The sequence below is a fragment of the Caretta caretta genome, chromosome 7 (genome assembly GCF_965140235.1).
Source record: "Caretta caretta isolate rCarCar2 chromosome 7, rCarCar1.hap1, whole genome shotgun sequence".
Classification (NCBI taxonomy): Eukaryota; Metazoa; Chordata; order Testudines; family Cheloniidae; genus Caretta; species Caretta caretta.
Genome location: NC_134212.1, coordinates 26,971,798 through 26,994,408, shown reverse-complemented (window position 1 = coordinate 26,994,408; position 22,611 = coordinate 26,971,798). Strand labels below are relative to the sequence as shown.

Sequence of the window (22,611 nt, the reverse complement as noted above, 5' to 3'; positions counted from 1 at the left end):
AGTTCTTTAAGAAAGCAAATGTGTATTTAACTATTATGTATCTCTTTGCAATAAACTGTCAGTATTATGGAGTCCCATACACAGGAAATCAAATGTTAAAAAAGAAGAATAAATGATTCATCGTGCTAGGCACGATATGCTTTCTCTCTTTCTCTGGAACATATGTTGATAACTGCCACCAATCCCAAAGTCTATTGTGTACATGATTGATGTCTTGTGCAGACAAGGGAACCAAGGTCAGGATAGCCCAGTGTAAATTATGGTGGCCCAATCTTTCAAAAACTTCTTGTCACTCTGACAAGGAAGGGAAGAGGTGGAAGTGGTAAGATGCAGCCCCAACATGCAAGAGCAGAATTTCAGTTTTGGAAACAGTGGATTTGAGGTGATGGCGACACATCAGTGAGGAAAGGTCTGTAAACACTTTGAGACAAGACAGGTGAGAATGGGGAGAGTCTGGAGGTACATTTGGGAATCATTTGTATAAAGTTACTAGTTGAAAATATGGGATTGGCTTTAGTCACCAGAAACAGTACAGAGGGAGAAGAAGAAAAGACTGAGGATACAGCATTAAGATTCATGATGAAATAGGGCCAAAGCGGAGAATCACTAGAGAATACAGTGAAGGAGACACTGCAAGACTGGATGAGAACCAAGAGAGAAAAGGAGTTGCAGAACCTAACAGAAGAGAGGAAGTGGAAGCAGACAAATCAAAAAGAATGAGAAAGTGTCACTTTGGATTAGCTAGCCAGGAGTCATTACTAAGTAGAAAGGTGCAAATAATGGAAAATTACTAACTGAATAAATTATTCAAAAATATTGTAGAATTTGTCAAATAAATTATCCAATTAATATTATTTACTTGACTCTATTAGTAACCTGCGGCAGGATGGCTTTGGTGGAGTGTAGAATAGAAGCCAGATTGGAGGGAATTAAGATCAGAGTTGATGTTGACAGAGAGCACACTTGAGGATTTTTAGGTAAAGAGGGACCCAAAGTGTCAAGGGAGTTGAGGGAAGGTTTTCTGAAGATGGAAGATACAATGCAAACAGAACATGGGCTTGTAACACATGAAACAAAGGAAGCCTTCATACTTCAGCACTGTGCTTTAAATATTGTACAGGTATACAATGGCATGGCACTTAGTTAAAACAGATGGAAAAATTACTTCAAAAGAGAGTTTTAAAAGTTTATGCTATTTCACCAAGTGATATTCCTGCTGCTCCTCATGCATTTTGTTTTTAATAATCCTTTGATTGAGAACATTAATTTAATGTATGAAACATATATAAGAAGCCAGCTTTCCACAAGCCTGTTTGCAAAACATTATTTCCAGAAGTGTAGCTTGCTGTCATTAAACATATTTAAATGTTTGTGCCTAGATCATGAATTCATGAATGTGTAATTCATTTCCCTTTTCTAAGCATTCATTATTTTAGAGTTCTGCTTCTGTGAGAAAAAACAGATCTGTATAGAGATTTACCAGTATACCCTTAATTAGTATACAAAAAAACTAAAACTGCTGGAAATGCACAATGGTGGTTCAAGCTTGCCTGAATGTCAGCACAACGACCACACCTGGGACCTAGAAAGCCTATATCTAATGGGTAGTGAAATATAGTTTACAGAAATGGATTCCTTATAGCAAATGTAGAATGACAATACATATGTGGGATATGATTCCTTTACACAAAGTGCCTTATGTACTGTTTATTTCCCATCAAATAAATTTATTAGAGACTGTCATAAATATAAAGGGAAAGGTAACCGCCATTCTGTATACAGTGCTATAAAATCCCTCCTGGCCAGAGGCAACATTCTGTTACCTGTAAAGGGTTAAGAAGCTCAGCTAACCTGGTTGGCATCTGACCCAAAGGACCAATAAGGGGACAAGACACTTTCAAATCTTGGAGGGGGGGGAGGACTTTTGTTTGTGCTCTTTGTTTACGTGGTGGTTCTCTCTTGGGACTGAGAGAGGCCAGACAGAAATCCATCTTCTCCAACCCATCCTAATCCAAGTCTCCAATATTGCAAGCAGTATAGGTAAGCCAGGCAAGGTGGATTAGTTTATCTTTTGTTTTATGTGAATTTTCCCTGTGTTAAGAGGGAGGTTTATTCCTGTTTTCTCTAACTTTAAGGTTTTGCCCAGAGGGGGATCCTCTGTGTTTTGAATCTGAATACCCTGTAAAGTATTTTTACCTTTCTTTTTTTAATAAAATCCTTCTCTTAAGAACCTGACTGATTTTTCCATTGTTCCAAGATCCAGGGGTTTGGGTCTTTGATGATTTTGTAACCAATTGGTTAGGATATTATTCTCAAGCCTCCCCAGGAAAGGGGGTGTGTAGGGCTTGGGGAGATATTTTTGGGGGAAGACCTCTCCAAGTGGTCTCTTTCCCTGTTCTTTGTTTAAAACACTTGGTGGTGGCGGCATACTGTTCAAGGACAAGGCAAAGTTTGTACCTTGGGGAAGTTTTTAACCTAAGCTGGTAAGAATAAGCTCAGGGGGTCTTTCATGTGGGTCCCCACATCTGTACCCTAGAGTTCAGAGTGGGGAAGGAACCCTGACAGAGACTCTTTAGGGCGTATCTGAGAAACTATTTACCTGCACCGGTCAACTGTGGAACAATTCTATCAGGTGAAGTATTTTTTCATATGTACCCTGAACTGTTTATTCATTAAAAGAAAAGGAGTACTTGTGGCACCTTAGAGACTAACCAATTTATTTGAGCATGAGCTTTCGTTAGCTACAGCTCACTTCATGCTCAAATAAATTGGTTAGTCTCTAAGGTGCCACAAGTACTCCTTTTCTTTTTGCGAATACAGACTAACACGGCTGTTCCTCTGAAACCTGTTTATTCATTGTTAGCTTTTCTTGCAGGTTACCCAATTTTTAAAAAAAATATATTTAAAAATATGCCACATTTTAAGATGTATTTGTCTGCAATTAACATTTGGTTTACTTCTCCCTGTTTCCCTCCCAAATAGCTGAATGCTACATAATTAATACTTCTGAACCAAGAATAAAGCAAATTATTGTTTTCTGGTAACTAAAGGAGTAAGATACAACTAAAAAGAAATAAAAGTAACATATCATTAGCACACACGAGTTAAGATATATACAAACTGAAATGATGTTTTAGCTTCATATAAAAATAATATTTGGAGCTCAAAGTCCAAAATTTACCTAAGTACATTATTAATTTAAGTCCTCACAGCACCTTCAACCCACAGTGGGTTAAGTAGGAATGCACTTAGTACCTAACTGAGGTACTTGGGTTGAATTGTTAATTCACTGTAACTGGAGGCCAGTTTCTAGTGCGTTAAAATGATAAAATAAAGGGTTCCCAGAGTTAAAAGGCTTGCAGTTTCGTGATGGGCCTCGGGCTCATGGGATAGGGTGAGGCCTTCGTGGGCCAGGGTCATTACAAGTCAAGGTCCCAACCGTTCTGCATCCTCTGTCCCCCTCACAGGAGGGAGGGTGCTTGGACTCAGAGAGAGCTGAGTCCAGTGGGGAAGGCTGAGGAGAACATACCTCGAGTTATGGGTTACATGGTAAGTAGCCCTGTAATCCCTGCACTGAAACCAATTAAATGCCTGGCGTGGAAGAGTATGGGCGATGGGCAAGTAGTGCCCCTCCCCTGTTCTAAAGTTTAAAAAAAGTTACAGCCTGCCGCTTAATTCCATGCATGTGTCTGTCCTCAATTTGCTGCTGTGTCTGCGTCAAATGGCTACAGCTAGGAATGTCAAACTTTGTTTTGCAGATCTCATTGAAAAAGTCTGCTTGAAGAAAACTTTGAAGAAAATCAATTCAGCAGCTTTGAAGTTGCGGGTTAAAAACTAAAATTTTGTGCATAACTTTTCTTGTATTTTTCTACTTTTTAAAATACATGTATTAAGGACACTGCATCACCGAAACCAGCAGAGGCTGAAAGTGTATCTACAGGCCAAGGAATTTATTAATGCTCTAGGCCAAAAAGCTCTGTATTAAGGAATTTAAAGGATTAATTAAGGATTGCTCTATCTGCTGGAGCCAGGAACCGGGGAGTTGTATGGGCTCTGCAGAGGAGAGAGTTATTGGGCTATGGAGCCTTTAGTGTAGATATTTTACTAAAGTGTTTTAAACAGGTTGATTTACATAACGTATTTCAGCATAGGGATAGCACCAAAGTTTAGGTGTAAACAGAATAGCTCAGTTTCAAACAACTTTCAAACTCTACAAACTGATTGCACTGGACCAGGGTATACACAAGTTCTGTGAGCAAAGCATTTCTTTTTTTCATATTTCTTTTTCAAAACCATGAAAGTTTAAAACAAAACAAAACAGATTAATTCAATGTTAAGGTTCAAAAATCAAGACCTCAAAAGTCAGGAAATTCCCGGCATGATTAAAATTAATCTGATAGCTGTAACATGACCATGCTATCAGTATGTCACATTTTGCAGTTTTATTTTCCTTGTTAAATGAAAACCCAAATTAATATTGTCTGCTACTAATGTATACCATAAAATAAGTAGGATGTGCTCTGTGTCTAAATTAATGTTGTCAGAGCAACCTTAGTTTTCAGAAATTCCCAATTTTTGAGACTTAAACTTCACATGCCATTAACACAAGTTCATTATTTTTAGTGATGTATGTTTGTATTTATATTGTACAATGCATAAATGTGGCTTTATGCATTTAGGCCTTGGTCCTGAACTACTAAAGTCAGTGGGAGCTTTGCCATTGACTTCCATGAGCATACGGTTCAACATTTAAGGAGCTAACAGTAACCACTGCACCTTGTTGCAGATGTGCTGTTATTCTCTCATCCTCTGGGAAGGGTGGATATCTCTAGCTGTGCATGTTTTCCCCTCTTTATGTTGCAGAACCCCACAAAGGGGCAGGTATGGCCAGAGTCAGTAGAATTAACATAGTATCCCATTAATTCCTATATTACCATGTGAAACAGAAATAGCTGGAAGAAAAATTTAGAGTGTAAGTTATTATTAACTTTGCTAAAGCAGCATGCACTTTTGTGCCGCCTCAGGTATTCAGTGAATAGATATAACCATTATCAAAATAAAGGGTAGACACTGTACTCCTTTTAATGTAAATTATTGGTTTTGTAAAGTTAAATGGAGGAGATTCACGTTAATTAATTAATTGTTTATGTGTAATGCATAGTAATATTGTTTCTATACATTACATTTATATTTTGTTTCTTGCATTGTATGATTTTGCCTTGTAAACAGTGTCCATATGTGCTATATTTATAATTGTCTTTGTTTTAAAAGACTCGTTTATAATTAAATATATTCTATGTTTGATCATATTTAAAAGGCATATTACAGACAAGAGGATCGAGACATTACAGAAGGGGCTGATCTAACCACATTAAGTGGGTACGCAGAAAATCGTTTAAACCAGACTCCAAAATATAACAAAAACCTTGTCTCATTCCAAGACAAGCCTCGATGGACTGTACCACTGGTTGTAACCTAGACTGTCCCTCCGAATTTCATATCATATGTATCATATAGACAAAGTATTGAGACATCTGGGAGAGGGTGACAGCAACAAATGTCCATGTGACAAAATCATGCAAACTTTCATTCATAATTTTGCAATGCATAAATGTCACATATATACCACCACTGGGCTATAAATATAAATCTATATAAGTACACTTTTAATCAAAATTTTACAATATGCAACTTGTTTGGTATATTTTTTGCAACTATCCATCACAGAAGTATCTTTCACATTATGCATAGGGTTTTTTTAGCACAGTCATAAATGTATGTCCAATTCATGCTTTTACCAGTTAGGAATAAAATCATTGTGCCTTCAAGTAAGAAAATTACTAGGGAGTCTGTTCTGTATTTGTAAGCAAAAATGAGGCACCTTGAATGAAGAAGGAGAATTAAACTAGCCCCAGATATGGCTGAACACTGGCCATGTGTTTCTGAAGCGGGTATCCGCAAACCCCTCCCCACAGAGTCTTTATAGCCAGATCTGTAGACATATAAATGTGAAAATCAAGACATAATCTGGTCAAGAATTTGCTGCTATACAGCACATGGAAATCCATCCATTTTTTAGCTTAAGCATTTTTTTTCTAAAGGGCAGCATTTGGCCTTTGAATAAAATATTTTAAAAGACACTCCCAGCCCCCAATTTATACTGAAAGCTTATTCTATGCTTGAGATCCTATATTTACTTAGTTCAAATATTTATGGGTGTGATGTATATACAGTATTGAACAAAACAGAAACCAGATTCATTCCTTAATGAGTGAGAAGGAATAGAGTTCATATGGGGTGGCTAAATATACCATAGTGTTAAAAAATTGCCAGTTGTTCTTTAAACCAGCAACTCCAAGACATTTTAAGTTCTCCCAGTTATTGAAGAGAATAACAAAAACAAAAGAAAGTGGCATTAGTTTTTCTTCTATATTATCCAATTTTTAAGACAATGGTTAGAATGTTCAAAAATGTGTTTGAATTTATTCAGCTGTTCTCATAGTTTCATATTTCCTGAGTGACTGCTACACTGTATATGTTCCTATATGAGTGGGTTGAAGCTATCTGACAGGCTGGTTAAAGTTATTAGTCCAGCATCTGAATGCTTGTTCAAATCCTCAGTCATCATTTATTAACAAGCTGGTAAATTCAGATTGACATCTCCATTTTTTTTAACAAAAGAGTAGCTGGTATTTTAAAGGCCAATACATGAACAGATTGCTTTTCCTCTAGACATGTACATAAACTAAAAATGGTGTTAAGTCTTTAAAATACCAGCATTCAGGGGATGGGTAATGGGATACACAGCGCCTTTCAACTCTAGTTCATAGGTATAAATACAGCTCAGGTTGATCATGACCAAAAATCATTATCATCTTATAGATGTTTGTTAGCCTATCCAAAAGATATGGTGGATTCAATCTGCTTTCTAGTGGACAAATGACCACATCAAAACCACCATCACATCTGGCACCCTCACTGGTCATCTCCATAGAATGAGTAAGTACTGAAAGGGCCTAGAAATAAGCCTGACGATAGTAGCTTCATATATCACTTCAACCATCAATGCCACATATTCAACTTAATTCTTTTGTAGAAGATTGTCATCTTCAGGTGTATAAAGAACAGGATAGAAAATAATATGGAAAATGTTATAATATCATTAAATAAACTGATGATATACCTCAAGTGGAATATTGAGTTCAGTTCTGGTTACCCCACCTAAAAAAGATACAGCAGAAACAGAAAAGGTCCAGAGAAAGTCAACAAAAATGATCCGACGCATGGAAAGACTTCCATATGAAGGGACTGTTTAGTTTACAGGAGATATGAATAAGAATGGCCTGGAAGAGGTGTATAAAATGATGAATGTTATATATTGTGGGTTCTTAACCTAGGGCTCGTGACCTCCAAGAACAGTTGCAAACAGGTTCCAGAGGGTTGTGAATATCCTCCTTTCCTTTATAGCTAAATTAAAGGGAATAAGGCAATGTGGGGGTCCTGACACCTTTTTCTGTTGTAACAAGGGGTCAAAGCATGGAAAATTTGAGAACCACTGGTGTAGAATGCTGTTATTTAATCTCTCTTTATAGAAGAACGAGGGCATATCCAATTAAATTGAAAGGCAATAAATTTTAAACTGGTAAAAGGAAATACATATAAGCATCAGATGCCATATGAACATTCTTTCACTGAATGTCGCTAAAATGGGTATCTTCCTACTGTTCTTTGGAAGAGAAACACCTCTATTGGAGCTTTTAGCTAATCTATATCTTTTACCCATTATATCCATAATCTTGGAGTCATTCTTGATCCCACGCTCATTATAAGTTCTCATAGGGCTATACTGCAAGCCTGCCTATCATTTCCACAACACAGCCGCCCATTGGCTACGGTCTTGATACTCACTCTGGTTTCTCATTCATCACATCATAGAATCACAGAAGAATCATAGAAGATTAGGGTTGCAAGAGACCTCAGGAGGTCATCTAGTCCAACCCCCTGCTCAAGCAGGACCAACCCCACTAAACCATCCCAGCCAGAACTTTGTCAAGCCGGGCCTTAAAAACCTCTAAGGATGGAGATTCCACCACTTCCCTACGTAACCCATTCCACTGCTTCACCACCCTCCTAGTGAAATAGTTTTTCCTAATATCCAACCTAGACCTCCCCCACTGCAACTTGATACCATTGCTCCTTCTTCTGTCATCTGCCACCACTGAGAACAGCCGAGCTCCATCCTCTTTGGAACCCCCCTTCAGGTAGTTGAAGGCTGCTATCAAATCCCCCCTCTCTCTTCTCTTCTGGAGACTAAATAAGTGCATTTCCCTCAGCCTCGCCTCATAAGTCATGTACCCCAACCCCCTAATCATTTTAGTTGATTACTGTACCTCCCTCCCTCTGTGGTTTCCCAAAGTCATGCATACCCAACCACCAGTCTTTCTAGAACATTGTAATAAGTGTGACCACTCATAGGTAAAAACACAACCATAATACACCCATCCTGAAAGACTTCCACTGGCCTCCAAAATCCCCCCCCAACCATTAAGAAATTGCTCTCATCTTCAATGATTTTCATAGCTATGGTCCTACCAATTTCTCTCTGAACTCCCAAATACTCTGTCAACTCAATCATCCTTTCAGACCCCCCAGTCGCTATCTTCCTATTTGAAGTCAATACTTTTTTGACACTGCACTAGCTATCACAAACAGTGTACTCACTATCTAGCTAGTTATATCATATTCACCACCTTGGTACCACTCTCTACTTCATGGACATAATTGTTTTGGAAATGCAGCTCAAAACCTACCTCTTCTTTGCAGTGTTCAACAATCATCCCACTAGTTAGTTCCATGTACTGGCACATGTTCCCATCACCTCATCACACTTCCTATGTACTGCCCCCACCTAGGTAAACTAATTATAGTACTGACTTATAACACCTATTGTTGTATTTGCCGTGCACTATGAAATACATTGTTTATGAAAGATATGTAGCAATATTACTCTGTAGGCATTGTAAAGAGATGGTCCTTCCAATGAAAATTTAAGGCAGAGTGACAGAACTGAGTGGGGAACCATGCACTGCTGCCAAATGTGCTGTATCTGTCTTGTGGAGAAATAAAGGACCTCAGTTTCAACAGTGATGAAATTATCATCTTTCCCAAAAGTATCCTACTTTTGCACAGATTCTACCACCCCTGCTCATACTGATTGCTTCCTTACTCTGTGAGTAGCCTCGCTGCAATCAATAGGGATACTTGTCGAGCAAGGTACCAATTAACATAAGCATGAGTGACAGAAACTGACCCTTTTTAAAAAAGGGCTCTGTGTATTTAATTTTCTGTTTCTGTTTTATATTTTACCAGTTTATGTGGCATTTAAAGGGCCAGTTCACAATATCGCAATTTCAGATACCAAATTAAGTGGTATATCTACTGGATGCAAAGTAACAAAAATATTGCACATCACTTGTTTTCTTGAAGTATTTGGAGCAGACATACAAAAGTAACAAAAGGACTGCCAAGCAAATCTACAGTTCTAGTGTTATACCAGCTACATCCCTCAAGAGACTTTAAAAATATTTCTCAGCTGTCATTATGAAAACTAACATTTTAGTGCAACCAAAAAAAAAAAAAAATCTGGCCTGATATTGCAGACTGTTACTCACATGAGTGCACACATTTAAGTCAGTAAGGTCTACTTGCATAAGTCAGGACTACATGTGTGATTAAGCATCTGCAGGTCTGGGCTCAACGGTAGCATAAATAATGAAAACATATATTATCTAATCAGAAATATTGATTAAATATTCAAATTGATTTGATAATGCTAGTGATCTAGTCAAGTTTTCTAGGTTCATATTTAATGCTTACTGATCCATTAAGTTGTATCAAAAACATTAACATTTAAATAGATTGAACTGCCTTCAGAGCTGGGCACCCGGCCAGCAGCCACCACTCTCTGGCTGCCCGGCTCTGAAGGCAGTGCTGCGCAGCAGCTCCTAAGTAAGGGTGACAATACCACTACCCCCCTACAATAGCCTTGCGACCCCCTTTTGTGTCAGGACCCCCGGTTTGAGTAACACTGGTCTCTCTCATGAAATCTGTGAGTAAAAGTACACAAAAGACCATATTTCACGGTCCGTGACATGTTTTTCACGCCCGTGAATTTGGTAGGGCCCTAGTAATAAACATGATTAATAATAACATTAAATGAATGAGAATTATCTAAAATCTCATACACCTTTTATTTATTTTTTACTACCAAATTGGAAATGGAGAACATTAATAAAATAGAAATAGACCAGAAACCTTAAGGTTTCATCTAGAGTAATTTTATATTATAACCGAACAACACAAGAACATATGATAAAGGAGTATTCTCAGGTTAAAAATAATATTAAAAAACAAACAAATTTCTTTACTGTGTTACTAATGTTGCCTTGGATTGTTATATTTGAAATAATTTTTAAATCTAACCTTTCAAGATTTATATTTGTTTAGTCTTTGCATTTCATTTAACAAACATAATAAAAATTGACTCATCACTTTCAGTATCTGGTTCTCGGTTACAAATATTTTTACTTTCAGGTTCTCGTTCACTAGCACAACATTGCAATTTGTGGGTTGCAAATTCTGCAGGAGAATGTTTAAATCCAAACAAAAACTGTTTACATTGAAATTTCCACTCTAACAATTTCATGAAAACATTTCTGTTTTTGCTAAACCTTCTTGGTACAATATCTACACTCTCGGCCTAAACCTATATATCAGTGTCACTTTCAATAATATCTCATGAATGGAAATGTACTGCAAATACTGTTATATCAAGACAGTTCAGTTACACAACAGATCTAAAATGGCTTCAGCATATTTACTCTATCACACCATATGTGAGGCTGTGGTCTCCACAACAAAACCTTTACACACTGAAGTCATTATCTCTATGAAGTCTGCAACTGGCATTTAAAACTTATTGATGGCCTGGGTATTGGTGGCTCAGTAGGCAGCCCTCTTGCCTGAGGCCCACAAGGTCACTGGTTCACATTCTGCTTAGGAAAAAAGCTGGACATATTCCAGAATTGTGTGTGGGCTGTGCTAGGCTCCTGGAGGGGAAGTCCTTAGGATAGTAAGTGAAACCCTGTCTGTTTTGTGCATATCAAGGTTCTCATGGTAATGGAAGAGGAAGAATGGGTAAGAAATGTAAGTTTAATATGCCTGGAGCAAATGAGTGTACATGTTGAAGATCCTGCATTCAACTATGTAAGCACAGAATGGTAGAAGAATAACATAACCTCCATATTTTTGGACTTCTTCACAAATCATTTCTGACTTTGTATTAGGCATGTTTGCAAGAGACATGTTCAAAGACACCACTAAACATGATCATCATTAACTGATTTCTTTATACTTGCTGGACTGATCTGGGATTCAGTTTCACACTTTGGGCCTGTGAAAAATGTATGCATAATTTTGGTAAGTAGGACGTTTAATCAAGAAATTTTTAAGATGGTAAAAACTTGTCACATACTGCAATCTGTCTGTTGACATTACAATATGCATCAAGGAAAAATCTTCAGCAAATATTAAAATCAGTACTGGCAACTGATTTAGAAAACAATATAAAATTAAGATTCAACCTGCTCTGGTGTTAATCTTTGATATGTGATTATCCCAGATGTCTCTCTCTTCCTCCTCCTCTTTATAGACAGGTAAAGATGGATCTCTTGAAGGAACTGGGGATCACACTCTAGGCAAAGGTTGGACAGGTGATCAATGTACAGCGTGAGATTTGCCATGGCTATGTGCCTCCAACAGTGACTGGATCATCTAGTTTAAAAAGACAACACATTCAAAATTGTAATATTTTATTTAAAACATGCATAAGGGAAAAACAAGTATGGGGAGAAATAGTGTATTTGAAGAACCAGAAATATATCCAGATGACCAAACTTGTCATATTGTAAATTAGCCCATTTCATTTATTTCCCTTTTTAATATTCTGTTGCCTTAATGATTTAACTCGAGAGTCAGGATTTATTGTCCAGCATCCCAATACCACTGATTGGATGTGTCCAACAAGGTGCTAAATTGTTCTTGTCATCTTTAGTTTCCTGCTTGTATCTCTTCAATGACATCTGATGCAACTCTGAAAAGTGGCATGCATCACCAGTACCATGAAAAATCAGGGATTGATTCATTGAGCTAAATGGGCTTTGCATCAGGACTTTAGTAAATAAAATGAGATTTCACTCAGCAATGCCCTAGAAGGCAACTCTAAATCCAGTCTCATAAGAGTGCAACACATTGATTCTGTCAGCTGGCAACTCCAACTCTGATATAGTAAATAACTGCCTTTTTTTTTAACATGGGAAACCCAAATAACTGTTAATAACCTGGATCCTTAGGTTTAGCTTTGGCCAATGTTCATTTTCTAGATGGAAAAACTATGATGTATTTAAGCAACAGCTTTTGCACAATTAAAAGGGATCATGAATGACCAGCATCACAAAATCTTTAGGGTATCACCAAATTCCAGAGTAAGTGATAAGATTCACCCCGAAAAAAAAAAGACAGCATTACTTATATTTTAGAAAAAATAGCTTAATATAATCCTGCTGCAAATCAGCAAATGTTCTAAGGTAAAACAAATTCATTTTTTCTCTAATATATAACAAGAAGCCATTTCATAGAGGAGTGAAGGATATCCTCTTAACCTGTGATAACAAATTTGTTTGTTTTTTTCTCTTCTTAGTAAGAAAGCAATTAGATTTTTCCAATAAAAATATCCTTGTGCATATATAAACACTACTGGTAATCACGTAATTACCTTACCCAATCAAATTAAATTGCTGTCAGTTGAGTTCCCACTGCTGATTAACTTTCGTATATTTTAAATCTAAATGAAGTCTTTGGTAAAGTGCACTTAGCCATTTACAAAGGTGTCTCTATGATTCTACAAGGCATAACAGCAATATATTATTTGCCATAATCATCCAATGTTCAAGGTCAAGGATAGCTCATACTGAACCCCTTTTATAAAGCCTTAAAGAAACACAGAATTAAACTATGTTGCTTATTTTTGTGTTCTTTGCCATAACTTCTAAATGTAATAGTAACCTTTGACCCCCACACATTAAACACTGTAATTATGTAATTAAAACTAATTATGTAATTTATCTTACATATTTTTATCCTACAGGAGGCAGGTCAATTACTTCACTTGTTGACCTTAGAAGATTTCACAATTTGAAGCGTAACAACAAGGCTTTAAATTAATTTTAAAGTACAAGTAGAAAAGTACACTACATCTACAAAACTCATCAAATGAATATTATGGAAGCACTTACAAATCCTTATACTTTATATTTTGTAAAATAAATCTCTTGATGATTATTCCATTCCCTTATGTATCTTCCATAATTAGAAATATTAACATATTATTTATGGACAAATCTTACATACAGTACCTGCCAACTGTAATTGCCTGTGGCCAAACTGTGTAGGGGGGTTCCATATTTCCCTTCCGTCTAATCTGTCCTAATTTCCTCTCTTATCATACTCTCTTCTCCCTACCGTTTTCCTTTAGTCTGCTCTGCATTTCTTTCTCTTCTCTCTTTTCCACTTATACTCTCATACCTTTTTCTTTCCCTTTTTGTCTTCTTTGTTCTAACTTCTGTATCCCATCACCATCAGCAAAACCTGTTAGTAGGTGAAATATTCTCTCAGTGCCATAGCTGTACTACTGGTCTGTTCTCATCCCCACCCGCAATGCTGCGCTGGCATTTCACATCAGCTAATGACCACCCTGCACTTTTAACCAGGGGTGGGGGGGGAGGGGGATTTGGCTGTCTGGCTGGCTGAATGACGGGAACTCTGCTTTATGGCTTGTGGGGGAGGAGATAAAAACTGCTGCAAAAGGGTCAGTATGGTTGCTGACTCATCTCCTGGGAATGAGGGGCTTAAAAGGGGCAGACCTGTGCCTTAACCCTCCCTTTTTCGTGGTGCAGGCTGAGGCGGCACAGACCCTTCCTCCCCTTTAGGTGGTAAAATACTAGGTTTGGTCTAGACCTGCTGTGGGCATTACGCTAGCCGCCCCTTTGTTGAGAGGGGCTGGGACAGAATTTTTCCCTTGCTACCATATTGGCCTAGGTGGAATTGGGTTTTTTTGCCTTCCCCACAGCAAGTTCAGGTGGGCTCTGTTCATGCATGGCATGAAGGGCAGCAGGCCATATGTCACAACTCATTATTTAAGTGTAGGGTGGATGTCCAGTGCAGGTACTCCATAGGAAAGGCAACCAGTGACCGGATAAATGGCTTGGAAAAGGACTTAAAAGGTGTTCGGTAAAGGAGCAAATAGGGGGTGGTTGGGGACTCCTATGATTGATACAGCAGGCAGCCAACCCCCATTATTATAGCCCACCTTAATTCTCCTGCGAGGGTGGGGGGTGGATGGTAAGGTTCCAGCAATGGATTTGCTAGAGGGACCTGGATGGAAAAAGAGGGGGAGCCGGGGAAGCCCCTGGGTATGGCAAGGTCCCAGGAATGGATTTGCTGGAGGGACCTGAATGGAAAAACAGGGGGAGCTGGTAAAAGCCCCCCCCCCCGGTAATTATGGAATAAACATTGGGGTTACCTGCACTGTACACTTTTATCTGCAGGGTAGTCCCAGACATCTAATAATACAGGTGCGGCCTCATTAAACCCATGTCAAATGTCTCCTGTCCTTCTTTTGGTATAGCCAGACAATGGTTGGAGTGGCTTCTGGTAGTAGTGAGTCAGCAAAGGGAAGGAGTAGTGGATTAGAGGCAATCACAGCGAAAGCAAGAAAACATGGTACAGTTTAAAAGTGGGCCTCTCAAATGTACCATGTTTTCCAGCATGAGAAATTTGGTACCACTGAAATACATACAACTAAATTATTCAGTGTGTATCAATTCTTTAATACCATCTTTAACCTTTTTGAGAAGTACACACAGCATTATAAGTTTTTAAAAAATTACATTTAAGGCACATACAGTACCTCTTGATGCATGAGGAAATCCTCATTTTTGTGGTATGGTAAAATGATGATGATCATCATCATAAATCAACCATTTTTAACTTTTCAGTAAACTAATTCCTATGTAATTTTGGTCAAAACTGTCTCTCAACAGAGAAAGGCCAACTGACAAAGTAAGCAGGCATGTATGCCTGTATGCTCTAGCTCATTAAGGGCCAGACTGTGATTCCCTTACTCAAGGAATAGTACCTTACATCACAAGGAGTCTCTCTGAATTCAACAAGTAGTCTCTCTGAATTCAACAGAGTTAATTGTAGAGCCAAGCACTAGACAATCTGTCCCTAAATTTGCTCTGTTTACGTTTTGCTATGTATGGGGATCAATTTATACTTTTACAGAAACCAGTTACTGGCAAATTCAAGGTAGCTATAAGTCTTTGCCATATGCCAAAAAGTAAAGCAAAGATAGCTAAAACTGATTTCCTTACAGAAGCATTTTTGGTCATGCATCAGTTATATCAGACACACCATCTTCCTTTGTATTCTCACCTTAGAAGAGGCTGACCACAGTGAAAGAACTAATGAAGGCTGCGTACAGACAGGTTGGACGGATATCAGTTAACCTTTGACATAATAGGAACCAAGATCAATGAACTCAGAATAGAGAGTTATAACAGGAAAAAACAACTTAAGAAGATAGCAAACCTGACTTCAGCAGGAAATCATGAACTGTAGCTGATTTATATAATATTAAAGTACCATAAAACTTTTGGACAACAGATCAAAGGAGAATATATATAAATATATATTCTACCCAGGGGAGTTGAGGAGACTGTTCCTTATGCTTTCCTTTCCCTTCTGTTTTGAAAAAGAACATTAAAACTCTGAAATCAATATATGTTGTCCCAGCTTAGAGAACCTCACATGGAAGAAAAAGAATTTGCAAATGAGACCAAATATGGTGCTATTGAAAAATACTGGATTAGAGGAATTGGGACAGAATCCTACAATTGGCCAAATAGCAGCAGGAAATCAGCTTCTAAAACAGCAGGATTCAGTTCTTTCCAGACGTGAGTGACATAATACAGGCAAAACAAGGGCACTTTTAGCAGATAGATATATGCTTTGGAAAAAGAAACTGATGTAGAACTTACGGGTGATTTCTCTAAACCCAGTATACATTTTGGAAGATTATGTTGTATATGGGTAACACGGCATTACATTTTTAAGACAGGAACAAAGAAGAATCATCTCAATGTGGGATACGTATGACTATATTCTGAAACTGCTGCATCAGGGGGATAAAGCCAAACACATTTTTGATACTTTGGCTGCTGTAGAAGCATGTCTTCAATCTTTTGCTGGACAATTCCCTGTCTATTAATTTGAATATATATGCAAATATTAGTCCAAAATGGCTGAGTTATCTGGAATGAATCAGTAACAGAGTGTCTATGTAACTTTTACTGATTATTCATGTATTTTGTGTTATAGTATTCATGGAAATGAACATTTAAAGGTTCTGCAGGGAACAGTTTTGCGTTTGCAGAAAGATGAACTGGATAATCTTACAGCTCTTAGATACCACAATAAAAGGTGTTATATGAAAACAGAAGATCAATAGACAGATCTTTTCCATTTCCAACTTCTCTATGATTCTATGAAATTTTACTTTTCTTATAAACTCCTATTTTCTCAGAATGTTCCATTTGGGGGCTGAGATTCCACATGCTTTGTCTCGTGCCAAATGTAATATTTTTGGGAAAAGCTTGAAGAAAATCCATTTAGATGTTTTTGAACTAGGTAACTGAGAAAATTCTGCTTACAAATTTCAAATGGTTTCCCCCACTCACAAATAATTCAAAAGTGACTATTTTAAAGTATTTTACAACTTGAAGTAAATGTCTCTAGTTCTCAAGTAATAGGTACTTAAGTAAGTTTGGAAAAATTATCATTCCCTCCATAGGCAGAAGGATCCCAGGGATCCCAGCACAGGCCACAGCTACTTCTACATCATCATCTATCCCTTCTCTGGTTGTCTGGAACACTGCAAGATGCAGGATTTCAGGATGAGAGGGTTGGTGGAAGAGCTACAGAGATGGCATCACCTGTGGTTCTGTTTAATCCTTGTTAGCATTAATTTACCCAATTTTCTTCTCCACAGTTTGGAAACCACCCTTAAGTAGTTCCCCATGGTAAATGGATCCAACATAAACCATGCTAAAAGGGAGAAGGAGCCACTCAGAGAAGAACGAAACCTCAGTGCAAAGGCATAGGTTTTCTATGTAAATAGCAGGTTTAGAGGGTTGGAACTCTTGGCAGAGCTAGGAATAAAAGTCAAGTGCTTAATCTCTTGCTCATTCTACTAGTCAATATGGCTTTCCTGTCAACTACAGTATTGAGTAGTTGCATAAATAAGTAGCCATCTTGTTTTCATCATTACAGGGAGTGTGACGACTTACGTATGTGAATGTATTGTACATTTATAGCATGTATGGTGCAAAGCAATTCTGTAAAAGCTGATTAAGACATTATACTCTGCTAAAAATTGGATGTTCTGTGAATGTTTGCTTTTTGGCCTTTTCCCAACCTTTTCCCCTACCAAGTGATGGAGGACAGCTGGAATGGACTAACATTCGAGAGACAAGAGATATTTTTCCAGTTTGAAGGTATTACTTGCATGTTATTACATTTACATAAAGGATTCTCATTTTTCCCATATATAGTATTGTGCTACAGTATGTGAATGCTCTATAGCCACCTCCTCCCTCAAAATGCAAAACAGAATTATGCTCACTGTCATTCAATTGTTTTCTAAACAAAGAGCTGATGCAAATCTACTTTTGTTTGGTCTGCATTATGCTGACAGCAATTAATTCTGTATGTAGCCTAAAACATAAAGGCATACAACTATCACACATGTTTTTAGTCTGCAAGCAAGTTATCCAATTATTCTAGGTAAACTTTATGATCACAACCATTCTTACCAACTTTCATATGATAGGTTATTTTCTTCTTAATGGCTTAAGACTCATATACTTAGCTATGAGGAATCTACTCTGAGTGCTGGTCATGTTTTACTTCCTGATCTTGAAATAATATATTGAATGTGCACACTTTGTTTATACATATTAGTAAAAAGATACTAAAAGCATGCTGAGAAATAACGTTCCATGCCTCAGGACTAAAATAAGTTCTCCTTATAAATAGAGCCTGTGTAAATCATGGACAAAGTTGACAAATTTCATGGATTAGTCATGGTGAAAATATCAGATTTCATGGTTTAAAACAGTTTAATAGGAAAGCCATATTAGAACTCCTGATTAACAAAGCTTCTACATATTTCTGAAGAATAAAATGTAATGATTGTGCATAAAAGTCTGTTAACCTTTTTACACTTGTGCAATGTCAGTGTAGTATAAATCGTTCTCATCTACCGAATGCATTCTAAGGCTCTGAAATCTACATTTAGTTACATTATGCATGATACAGTAGAACCAAAAGGTCTACAAATCAAATTATAAGAAACATTACATTAATGTTATTATTGTCCATTCCTCTATTCAATCAGCTTTCATTGCCATTTAATGAGAAAATACTTAAGTCATACAAAAAAGACATATGCCTCAGCATCAACAGAATTACAGTAGGAAACACAAACTTAAAATTAAAATAGTTGATCTTGCAGGGTAATAGGTTATATCTAGTGTATTTCATTAAAGAAAGAGCGAAGGGGAAAAAATCAACTCCAGAAGTGCCACTTTAACAGAACATTTTGGTACTATGGTAAAGAAATAAAATTCATATAAGTGAGGCATCACTTGGAGGAAAGAAAAACAATCATTTTTTCATGTAAAACTTTTAAGTCATTCCTGATGATGTAATTTAAAATGAGGCCTTATTTAAAAGAGAAGTTACATGAGAGCATGTGATTCAAACAAATGTGTTGACTGTATCACTATCTGGCCTGAAGCCCACATCTCCTCTTTCTGGTTAGCCATATAGACCACTTGTCATGTTTGCATATAAAGACAGCCAATTTGTCAGACATTTGCTTTAATTCTCTTTCTTTGTCTTCTTAACAATAACCTGCATATATATCATGGTCATCAATATTATATATCTGACTGGAGAATGGAAATTCATTTGTGTCTACGACTTATTTCCTTTGCATGCAATCCTCCTGGGTCTTATAGGATGTACTTAATAAGAACCACATTATTCTGCTTGAGGAAGTCCTTGAGCAGACTCTGAGAAGCAGTGTGGCAAATTACTTTCAGAACATGGAAGGTCAGGTTGGAAATAAAAGCTGCAGTTATCTGTAGTACTTTTTTCAGTTTAGAAAGTAAGAAAGGGGGGGGGCTAAACTTCCAAGAAAAGATTTGTTGTCTCTTTGTGAAGGGTATGTTTATTTACTCCTCATACAATAATGCCTTAAACATTAACTGTAATACATTCAAACTACATTTTTCAGTTAAACTGCGTGTTTTGAACACACAAAATGGAGCTATTTTTTCCAAACATGTTTAAACACTTTTGTTACCACAAATCTAGGAGATCCAGGCTACGTCTACACTTGGACCTACAGGTGTAACTCTCAGCTCACATAGGCATACTTGCACTCACTCTCATCGAGTTAGCATGCTAAAAATATTAGTGTAGTCATAGCATGGGCAGCCGCAACACAGGAAAGCTACTCCAAGTACAAACCTCCTTGAACCCCTTGGGTATGTACTTGAGTCAGCTAGCCTGTGCCGTCGCTCACTGCTATTTATGCTACTGTGGCTACACGACTATTTTTAGCATGCTATCTCAATGAAAGGTATCATGAATATGTCTATGTGAGCCGGGACTCACACCCCTAGCTCCAAGTGGAGACGTAGCCCCAGTATCACATACATTAAAAGCATATTAAAAGAAAAATATTTTGGTTGCAAAGTCAAGCACTTGAAATTTATGCAATGCCCGGTTTAAGCTTGCTCGTGGAACCTTAATTCTGCTCCCTTGAGTATATGCATTATGATAACCCTGTTCCAGTCCTTAACTACATGATAACATGCTATTATCTACACAGGATCCGTGCCTCATTCAGTGAACAGGCTGGACAGTGCTAAGGGAATAGGGCATCTGTTCAATCTATAAAATATTTCTTATTAATCTAATCTTTTAATGTGTGTCCCTATACTTTATTAACTGCACACCATCCAAATCCAGCCTTTATTTATTATGAATTGCTTCACAGACTTTTCAGTGCTGCTCATCATCACAATATCTGAGCACCTCAGACCATAAATGAACTGACCTGAATATTTCCCCTGTGACACGGAGAGTACATTTAGCAACTTCCCCAAGGCACAAGTCCTTCCTTGTCCCTGGATGGGTACTGCTGCCATCACCAAGTGAGTTAGATAAAGATTCAGGAAAAAGACCACTTGGAGTTCCTGTTTCCCTAAAATATCCCCTCAAGTTCCTTCACCCCCTTTCCTGGAGAGGCTTGGGAATAATCTACCAACCAAATAGGTTAACAAGGTGAGCCCAGAGCAGCCCCTTGGGTTTTTAGGACACTAAAAACCGATCAGGTTCTTAAAAACAGAACTTTATTATAAAAACAAAATAGAAGTACCTCTGTAAAATCAGGATGGAAGGTAATTTTACAGGGTAATCAGATTTAAAACATAGAGGATTCCCCTCTAGGCAAAACTTTAAAGTTACCAAAATAAATAAATAAATAAATAAATAAATAAATAAATAAATAAACAGGAAAAAACCTCCCTCTTAGCCTAGGGAAAATTCACAAGCTAAAACAAAAGATACTCTAGCGCATTTCCTTGCTATTACTTACTATTTCTGTAAGTTTAGATGTATTGTTCAGTAGGAGCTAGATTACTTGCTTGGTCTCTCTCTTTGTCTCCTGAGAGAACAACAACAGCCCAAAACAAAAACCTTCCCCCACAGATTTGAAAGTATCTTCTCCCCTTATTGGTCCTTTTGGACAGGTGCCAACCAGGTTATCTGAGCTTCTTAACCCTTTACAGCTAAAGGAGGGGTTTTATGCTACCCATAGCTGTATGTTTATGACACTTACTTATTCTCTTTGTGTAAACTTGGGAATCTATCCTGAGAGGCCGATCTAACAAAAGTGGGGGAATAAGACCTTTGAGTTCTCTAAACCCAAAGACTCTCTTGCTGACTCAATATGGTCTGCACCAAGGGCTACTGAAGTCAATGTGAGTCTTTCCATTGACTTAAGTGGACATTGGTTTAGGCCTACATGACCTCAGGCAAGTTACTTAAATAGATAGTCATCTAAAAATAATGGGCCTATTTCTGTCCTTGCTTGTATCTATTTTTCACTGATGATAGTCCATTGACTTCAGTGGAGATCCTCCTTGTTTACATTAGTGTCAATGAGATCAGAATCAGCTTCAAAGTTTTAATCAAATACATTTGTTCACATAAGTAATTAATATATCTTTTAAAAAAGAAAAGGAGTACTTGTAGCACCTGAGAGACTGACCAATTTATTTGAGCATAAGCTTTTGTGAGCTACAGCTCACTGCATCCAATGAAGTGAGCTGTAGCTCATGAAAGCTTATGCTCAAATAAATTGGTCAGTCTCTAAGGTGCCACTAGTACTCCTTTTCTTTTTGCGAATACAGACTAACACGGCTGTTACTCTGAAACCTGTTAATATATCTTTAGTGGCCCAATGACGTTTCCATTGAAGAAAATGGGAGTTCTGTTGTATACTTCATTGGGAGCATGAGATTATTAAACCTGAATAGTTTTAAAACTCCAATTTATTTATCATCATTTCTACTTGTACTTTTTCTCATTACTTATTTGTTTCTCTTTTCTTGGTTTACGAGTAATAATGAAGCTAGTTTCACTTTTAGGTTCTCAAGAACTGGGGCTCTAAATACTTCAAATGGAATGTTTATTTGTTTAAAAACAACTGTTAACATTGAAATTAAAAATAAACCTGGAAATATTTCCATTTGCCTTCTTAAAAACAAAAATTGACACAAAATCTAAATTTTGGGATGAATTTTGAGTTCAGGGTGTCTTTTTCAAACTCTCTGCTTCAGTTTTGTAATATGGATATAACAATACCTACCTCACTGGGATATTGACAGGTTCAAGTAACCCATGTTTTAACGTGCTCTGAGATCCTCAGATGAAAAGTACAGCAATGTAAAGTATGATCATTGTTACTATGAAAAAAATGTCTAGTTCTGCCCACTACGCTCACTGCCTTAAGTAACACAGTGGGTACCCTGTTATTAGTAAAGGAATAAACTTTTCATCAAACACTCTTTATGAAAATATTTCCCTGGAAATGTAACACAGCATGTAGCAAGACTACTACAATTTTCCATCAACTATGAGTACATGGAGCACAGGTACTGTATTTAAATTATTTTACTTGAGCTTTTTGGCAACAGTTCCTCTTAAGGAAACTTAAATTAACCTGAAATTTAGAGTCTGTTATCCCCAGGCTAGCTTTGCTGGAATTTTTAATATGGCACTGTCTATTCAACAGTTGTGTGTAAAATGCCAATAAACTGGCCAGAAAAGAGCTGAAGGGCTAATTGCCTTTTAACTCCA

At 37.3% G+C, this 22,611-nt stretch overlaps 1 protein-coding gene across 19 annotated transcripts in view; it reads right to left on the bottom strand.

The window, feature by feature from the left end:
• ERC2 (ELKS/RAB6-interacting/CAST family member 2) overlaps nucleotides 1-22,611 on the bottom strand; it is an 840,901-nt gene that overhangs the window by 60,689 nt on the left and 757,601 nt on the right. For 18 of the 19 annotated variants that reach the window (XR_012669214.1, XR_012669216.1, XR_012669218.1 and 15 more), the window contains one exon: nucleotides 11,643-11,832. The exons of the other annotated variant lie outside the window; for it this stretch is intronic. The gene's annotated coding sequence lies outside the window, so the exon portion shown is untranslated. The remainder of the gene's footprint in view (nucleotides 1-11,642; nucleotides 11,833-22,611) is intronic. 19 annotated transcript variants of the gene reach the window in all.